The sequence below is a fragment of the Symphalangus syndactylus genome, chromosome 14, assembly GCF_028878055.3.
Source record: "Symphalangus syndactylus isolate Jambi chromosome 14, NHGRI_mSymSyn1-v2.1_pri, whole genome shotgun sequence".
NCBI lineage: Eukaryota > Metazoa > Chordata > Mammalia > Primates > Hylobatidae > Symphalangus > Symphalangus syndactylus.
This window is the reverse complement of record NC_072436.2, coordinates 38151264-38158241: the sequence shown is the minus strand read 5'-3', so window position 1 is coordinate 38158241 and position 6978 is coordinate 38151264.

The window sequence follows — 6978 nt, the reverse complement described above, 5'->3', positions numbered from 1 at the left end:
GTAGATCACCTGAGGTGTCAGGACTTCAAGACCAGCCTGGCCAACATGGTGAAACCCCTTCTCTACTAAAAATACAAAAATTAGCCAGGCATGGTGGCACACTCCTGTAATCCCAGCTACTCGGTAGGCTGAGACAGGAGAATCGCTTGAACCCAGGTGGTGGAGTTTGCAGTGAGCTGAGATCGCGCCATTGCACTCCAGCCTGGGTGACAAGAGACAAACTCCATCTCAAAAAAAAAAAAAGAAAAAAAGAAAAAGAAAAAAATCAACAGTGTCTTTTTAGACATTTTATGTGTTTTATTTTTAAGTTATAATTTGTTACATAAACATGACAACATTCGTAGGAATCAAACAATAAGGAAGAATTCACCCCCAATTTTACCTTTTCAATTAATTCTCTCACACATTCATGGGGAAACCACTTGTAAGACACTTATATACTTTGCCAGAAACAAAATAAGACAAACTCTTTGAAAGTTTCTAAACAGAACTCCTCAAAAAACAAAGGATTTGATAATATATATGTTTCCACCCAACTCAAATATTATCAGGAAAGAGGAAGACACTGAATCGTTATCACGAGGTTAGGAGTGTTTTCCTAAATACATAGTTCCCACTTCATTGCTTCACCATTCCCCACTGCCCCTCACTGCAATTGTTTACCTCCTGCTTTTCACCTTCTATGTCTCAAGTCCTTGCCTTCAACTGCCACCAACCCTAGACAAGTCACCTTCTATTATCTCTTTCCTGAATATTATAATCACCTCCTACTCTTTCCCTGCACATGCACAGTTGCTCCTCTCCAATCTATTTTTCATATTGTACCTAGAGCGATCTTTTCAAAACACAAATCTGATTGTTCTTAGAATAAAAACCCAAATTCTTAACATGACTCTAAACGATATTCTTGGCTGCCCAGCAGCAAGCATAACCCTCTTCCTCCTTCCTATGAGAAATGTTATCAGTTACGGTGTGTTACGCAAGCAACAGAGTACCCAACTCACAGCAGCTTAAGCAATAAACACTTTGAATCATCTCATTTATGTTTCACGTTTGGTTTTGCTGCTTGACAATGCTGTCAAAGGCCCAGGCCTTTTACTTGCTGTCATCTCCGGTATGTTGGCCATTGGCCCTCAGTAATCTGTCACCTCCTGGGTGCAAGAGGGTTGGTGCAGCACCAAATGTTACAGCTGCATTTAAAGATAAGAAGCCTGGGGAAGACTCTGAGTGGTTAGGGGGCATTGCTTCAAGTGTAGTATCCTTTCACAAACAAAAGAAATATTCCTAAAAGCTCCCCAGCAGACTTCTTAAATCTCATGGGCAGGACTGTGCCACATGGCACCTTCCAACTACTAAAGCACCTGGGAATGTAAAAATATGGGAAAGGGAAAAGGTTATTGCCATCACTGACTTAATTCAACCACGATTCATTCCCTGGGGCAGAGGGAAGGGCCTATCTTCTCTGTCCTCTACCCTAGCAGAATTGGTGGTTCTGTTAGCAGGAAAGAAGGTGTACGGGGTTGCGGGATGGAATTAGCAGTTGAGACAGTGGCAGAATTTGCCATAGGTCTCCACGCTCTCACCCCACCACCCATGTTTTCAGGGCAGCTGGCCTCATCCCCTGCTCCCATGGTGGGTCCAAGTCATCAAATGGCAATTTCATCCCTCTGCCAGTAACTGACTTAGTGGGCTGATGAGACATGAAGGGAGGCCTGGAGAGACTTCTGGGAAAGTTCTTCCTTTATTTTTCCAGGAGAGCATTTGGATGTGATCTTGACCTCTTCCTTAGGATGTAGTCTTGCATGGAGGTAAAGCTCTTAAATCCTGTAGCCATCTTGCTTCCAGCCGGATATACAAGAATGAACAGAAGCGGGGCAGAGTTGAGAGATGAGAGAGATCAGAGAAGCACAGATGGAGCCTGTGGCCAGCAGCCTCTGAGATGGCCCCGTGGTCCCTGCCTCCTGGTATTCATGCCCTTGTGTAATCTCCTTCCTTCAGTGTGGGCAGGACTAAGAACTCTCTTCTAATGCATAGAGTAGGGCGGAAGTGATGGCATATTATTTCTGATATTAAGTTATAAAAAGATAACACCTTCTGTGTTGGGTTCTCACTCCCTTTCTCCCTCTCTCTTTCTCTATCTGTCCTTCCCTCTCACTCTCTCCTCAGTTGCAATTGGGGAAGCAAAGCTTCCATGTTGCAAGCATCCTTATGGAGAGGCCTAAATGGTGAAAAACAGGTTTTCGGCGTGATGGTGCATGAGGAACTAAAGCCTGTCAACATCCATGCAACAGATCTTGGAAGCAGATCCTTCAGCTTGTCAGGTCTTGGGATGACCACAGCCCTGGTTGACAATTTGGCTGCAACCTCATGAAAGATCTTGAGCTAGAGGTATCCAGCTAAGCCATTCTTAAGATTCTTGACTCAGAGAAACTGTGAAGAAAAAATATATTTTTTTCAGCTGCCAAGTTTGGAGGTAATTTGCTATGCAGCAATAGATAACTAATATGGAGATATTAGATTAAGTCAGTTTTGCAGACTGCTTGTGCTTAGGACTTCTGGTCATATGAGACGATACATTTTCTTATTTCTTAAGCCAACTTAAGTTGGGTTTCTGTTACTTGCAGGTAAAAGCACATTAACTGATAAAAAATAAGGCTGCACATTATCTGTCTGTAGCCTGCCTCTCCAGCAGCATTTGACAATACTTTCCCCCTTCCTTGGCAAAATTCCCCAACCTCCGTCTGAATTACATCAAGTCCCCCTTTGACGTGCTTTTCATAGCACTTGTATCTTCCTCTGGGGATTTAAACACAGTGGAGAATTAGCTTTATGGAATCAGTCTATTATTTCTGTCTCTCTTTTCTGAGGACAGGACTCATATCTTCCTGGGCACCATTGTATTTGAGGTAGGAGGCGGGACTCAACTCCAGAGGTGGGGCTTGGACATGGAACCGAGTTGAAGACTAGCTAAAACAGGGCCAAGGCAGAAGCAGCTTTCCATAAGACACGCCCACCAGTGTGCCCTGTCAGTTTACCATTGCCATGGCAACACCTGGGAGTTGCCACCCCTTTCCGTGGCAATGACCTGATGACCCAGAAGTTACTACCCTTTTCCTAGAAATTTCTGCATAAACTACCCCTTAATCTGCATGTAATTAAAAGTAGGTATAAATATGACTGCAGAACTGCCCTGAGCTGCTGCTCTCTGCCTGTGGGCTAACCCTGCTCTGCAGGAGCAGTCACAAGGGCCATAACACTGCTGAAGCTGTAACACCACTAAAGCTGTAACACTGCTGCTTCAATAAAGCTGTTTTATTCAACTACCAGCTCACCCTTGAATTCTTACCTGGGCAAAGCAAAGAACCCTCCCAGGCTAAGCCCCAGTTTGGGGGTCATCTGCCCTGCATCATATCCACAGTGCTGGACACATGCTGGAGCAGGACAAGATCTCAGTGAATAATTAGGGAGAAATGAATGAATGCATTGGAAATATACATTGGTTGCTGTAGAGAAAGGCCAGAACTAAGTAGATAGATTTCAGAGTCAGCAGTATAGAAGGCATATTTGACTTCCTCCTGGGAATGTGTGACTCTCCCAGGAAAAAATATGTGGAAGTGAGGGTGAAACTTGAGAATGACCAATCTGTGGAGATTGGGGAGAAAGAGAATCCAGCAGAGGGGGTTCACAGATGATGAGCAAGACAGCCTATAATGCCAAGGTCATTTGGCTCTCAGAAGGAATTCCAGCTGCTTGAGAAGTGACAAGCACTGTGCATGCAAAGATGTGGCTCTCAGGATGTCAAGCAGGAAGTGTACCCACCAAGCCAGGCTGCAGAACAGCAACTCAGAGTGTGGGACCTGAGAAGGGCATGTGAGCTACTCTTCCTTATGAAGTTAATGGACCAGGATGAGTCATTCCCCTCCTGACACCCGCCTCCCTGTGCCCCATATCACCCAGTCAGCATGGGGATGAGGCAGACAGTGGAAGTGTAGCCTTTGAAGACAGTGCCAATCACAGCACTTTTTAACAAGAAAGGGGGTTTTCTCCCAACGCAGATCTAATTGCAGCATCCATCACTGCCAACCAGAAGGCTGCACTGACTGCAAAAGAGTCCTGAGAGGGTGGCCCAGGCACCCAGCGAGTGCCATCGACATGGAGAATGCAGGCTCCACCTTCTCTTTTCTTTAAATAGCTGAGGCAGGGACTTAGATTATCCTGATAATTGTTTTCCCACCTACTTTTTGTTCAGCCTCTAACTCACGTGTCTAGCTGAGCCTGAAATCCTATCTGGCAATATTGAATGAGGGACAAATGTGGCCATTATTAACACAGTGTCTATCAAAGTAAGTGTTTGAGACAGAAAGCTAAATGTCCAGATGACTGAAATGTGCTCACTGAACACTAAAAAATGAAAAAATAAATTAAGCAATATCAAATTGAACACACACATGTCACTCACTCTGGCTGCAACCTACAACTCCACACAACTGCCTTCCCTCTTTCCTTCCTCAATGGGTAAGGGGGGTGGTGGAGGAGTGGGAAACGCATGGTTGGGAAAGGGGATTATCTAGACCGGGAGTCAGTGAACTTTTTCTGTGAAGGGCCAAATAGCAAATATTTTAGGCTTTATGGACTACGTAGTCTCTGTATTAATCCATTCTCACATGACTATAAAGAAATACCTGAGACTGGGTAATTTATAAAGAAAAAAGGTTTAATGAACTCATGGTTCCACAGGCTGTACAGGAAGCATGACGTCTTCTGGGGAGGCCTCAGGAAACTTTCAGTTATGGCAGAAGGCGAAGGGGAAGCAGGCACGCTTACTTAGCCAGAGTAGGAGGAAGAGGGAGCGAGGGGGGCAGTGCCACACACTTTTAAACAACCAGATCTTGTGAGAACTCTATCACCGGAACAGCACCAAAGGGGAAAACCTACCCCCATGATCCAATCCTCTTCCACCAGGCCCTGCCTTCAACGCTGGGGATTACAATTTGACACAACATTTGGGTGGGGACACAAATCCAAACCATTTAAATCTCCATCACAAGGACTCAACTCTGCTGTAGCAAAAGCAGACAGACAATACGCAAACAGATGAGCGTAGCCATGTTTCAATAACACTGTATGGATGAATATTGAAATTTGAATTTTGTATAATTTTCATGTGTCACAAAGTCTTCTTTTGATTTTTCCAACTATTAAAAAATGCACAAAGCATTCTTGGTTCACACACTATACAAAAACAGGTGGTGGGGCAGACTTGGCCCATGGGCTAAAGTTTGCTGACTTCTGACCTAAAGCAAGGACAGGAGTGAAAACCATCAAAAGAAGCTTCTAAGCCTCCCTTCCCCCTTGCTGCCTTCTCTCCCCTACCCCACCTTTCACCCCATAATATTTAAACTTTATCCTGTAACAAGTATTCTTACATTTCCTCTTAGCTTACCTTGCCTATCTTCTCACAAATACTTACATTTGTGTTAGCATTCAAGAAATTGGTCCTTAACCACACATTCCATTTTCATAGCAGAAGGATTAAGGAAAAGCCAGACTTTCTACAGAGTAAGGTCCTTAAGAAACAGGATAGGTGGATAGGTGGAGAAACAGAAACATGGAGGTGGTAAGACCTGTCAAGGAAAAGTGGCTTTTAAAATTCAACTCTAGTGTGTATACAATTTTTTTTTTGAGATGGAATCTCGCTCTGTCACCCAGGCTGGAGTGCAGTGGTGTGATCTTGGCTCATTGCAGCCTCTGCCTTCCTGGATTCAAGGGATTCTCCTGTCTTAGCTTCCTGAGTAGCTGGGAGTACAGGTGTGCACCACCACACCTGGCTAATTTTTGTATTTTTAGAAGAGACGGGGTTTCACCATGTTGGCCAGGCTGGTCTCGAACTCCTGACCTCGGGTGATCCAGCCACCTTGGCCTCCCAAAGTGCCGGCATTATAGGAGTGAGCCACTGTGCCCAAACTAACACAATTTTTAAGAATGGAAAAAAATTCAGCTGTATAAATTTTAGGTTCACTCAAATTTTCTTTCTATTGCTATACTGTGAAGTGAAACTAATTTCTTGCTAATTATAGTGCCTGTATTTTATTTTTCTTACCTCCTCAAAATGTTAAATGAGCTTCTCTAGGATCTGAAATTCTTCATTCATCTCACTTTTGGATGAAACAAATGTCAGATACTGTAACTCACAATAAAGGAAAGGCCTCACTGCACATACTTATTGTGTGCTAATGCATTTGAACTTACTATATTTCCAGAAACTTCAGCCTGAGTAAATAAAGGCAGTGGGCATCATGTTTGGAGTCAAACAGCTGGTCCAAATCCATCTCTTTTATTTATTTATTTATTTATTTATTTATTTATTTATTTATTTATTTATTATTTTTGAGACAGAATTTCACTCTGCCACCCAGCCTGGAGTCCAGTGGCATGATCATAGTTCATTACAGCCTCAAACTCCTGGTGATCCTCCTGCTTCAGCCTCCAGAGTAGCTGGGATTACAGGCGCAGGCCACCATGCCCAGCTAATTTAAAAAATTTTTTGTAGAGACAGAGTCTTGCTGTGTTACTCAGGCTTGAACTCCTGGCCTCAGCCATCTGTATTAATCCATTTCCATGCTGCTGATAAAGGCATATCTGAGACTGGGAAGAAAAATAGATTTAATGGACTTACAGTTCCATGTGGCTGGGGAAGCCTCACAATCATGGCAGAAGGTGAAAGGTACTTCTTACATGGTGGTGGCAAAAGAGAATGAGAGAGAAGTGAAAGCAGAAACCCCTTATAAAACCATCAGATCTTGTGAGACTTACTCACTACCAAAAGAACAGTATGGGGGAAAGTGTCCCATGATTCAATTCTCTCTCACCAGGTCCCTCCCACGGGAGTTACAAGATGAGATTTGGGTGGGGACACAGAGCCAAATCATATCATTCTGCCCCTGGCCACTCCCAAATCTCATGTCTTCACATTTCAAA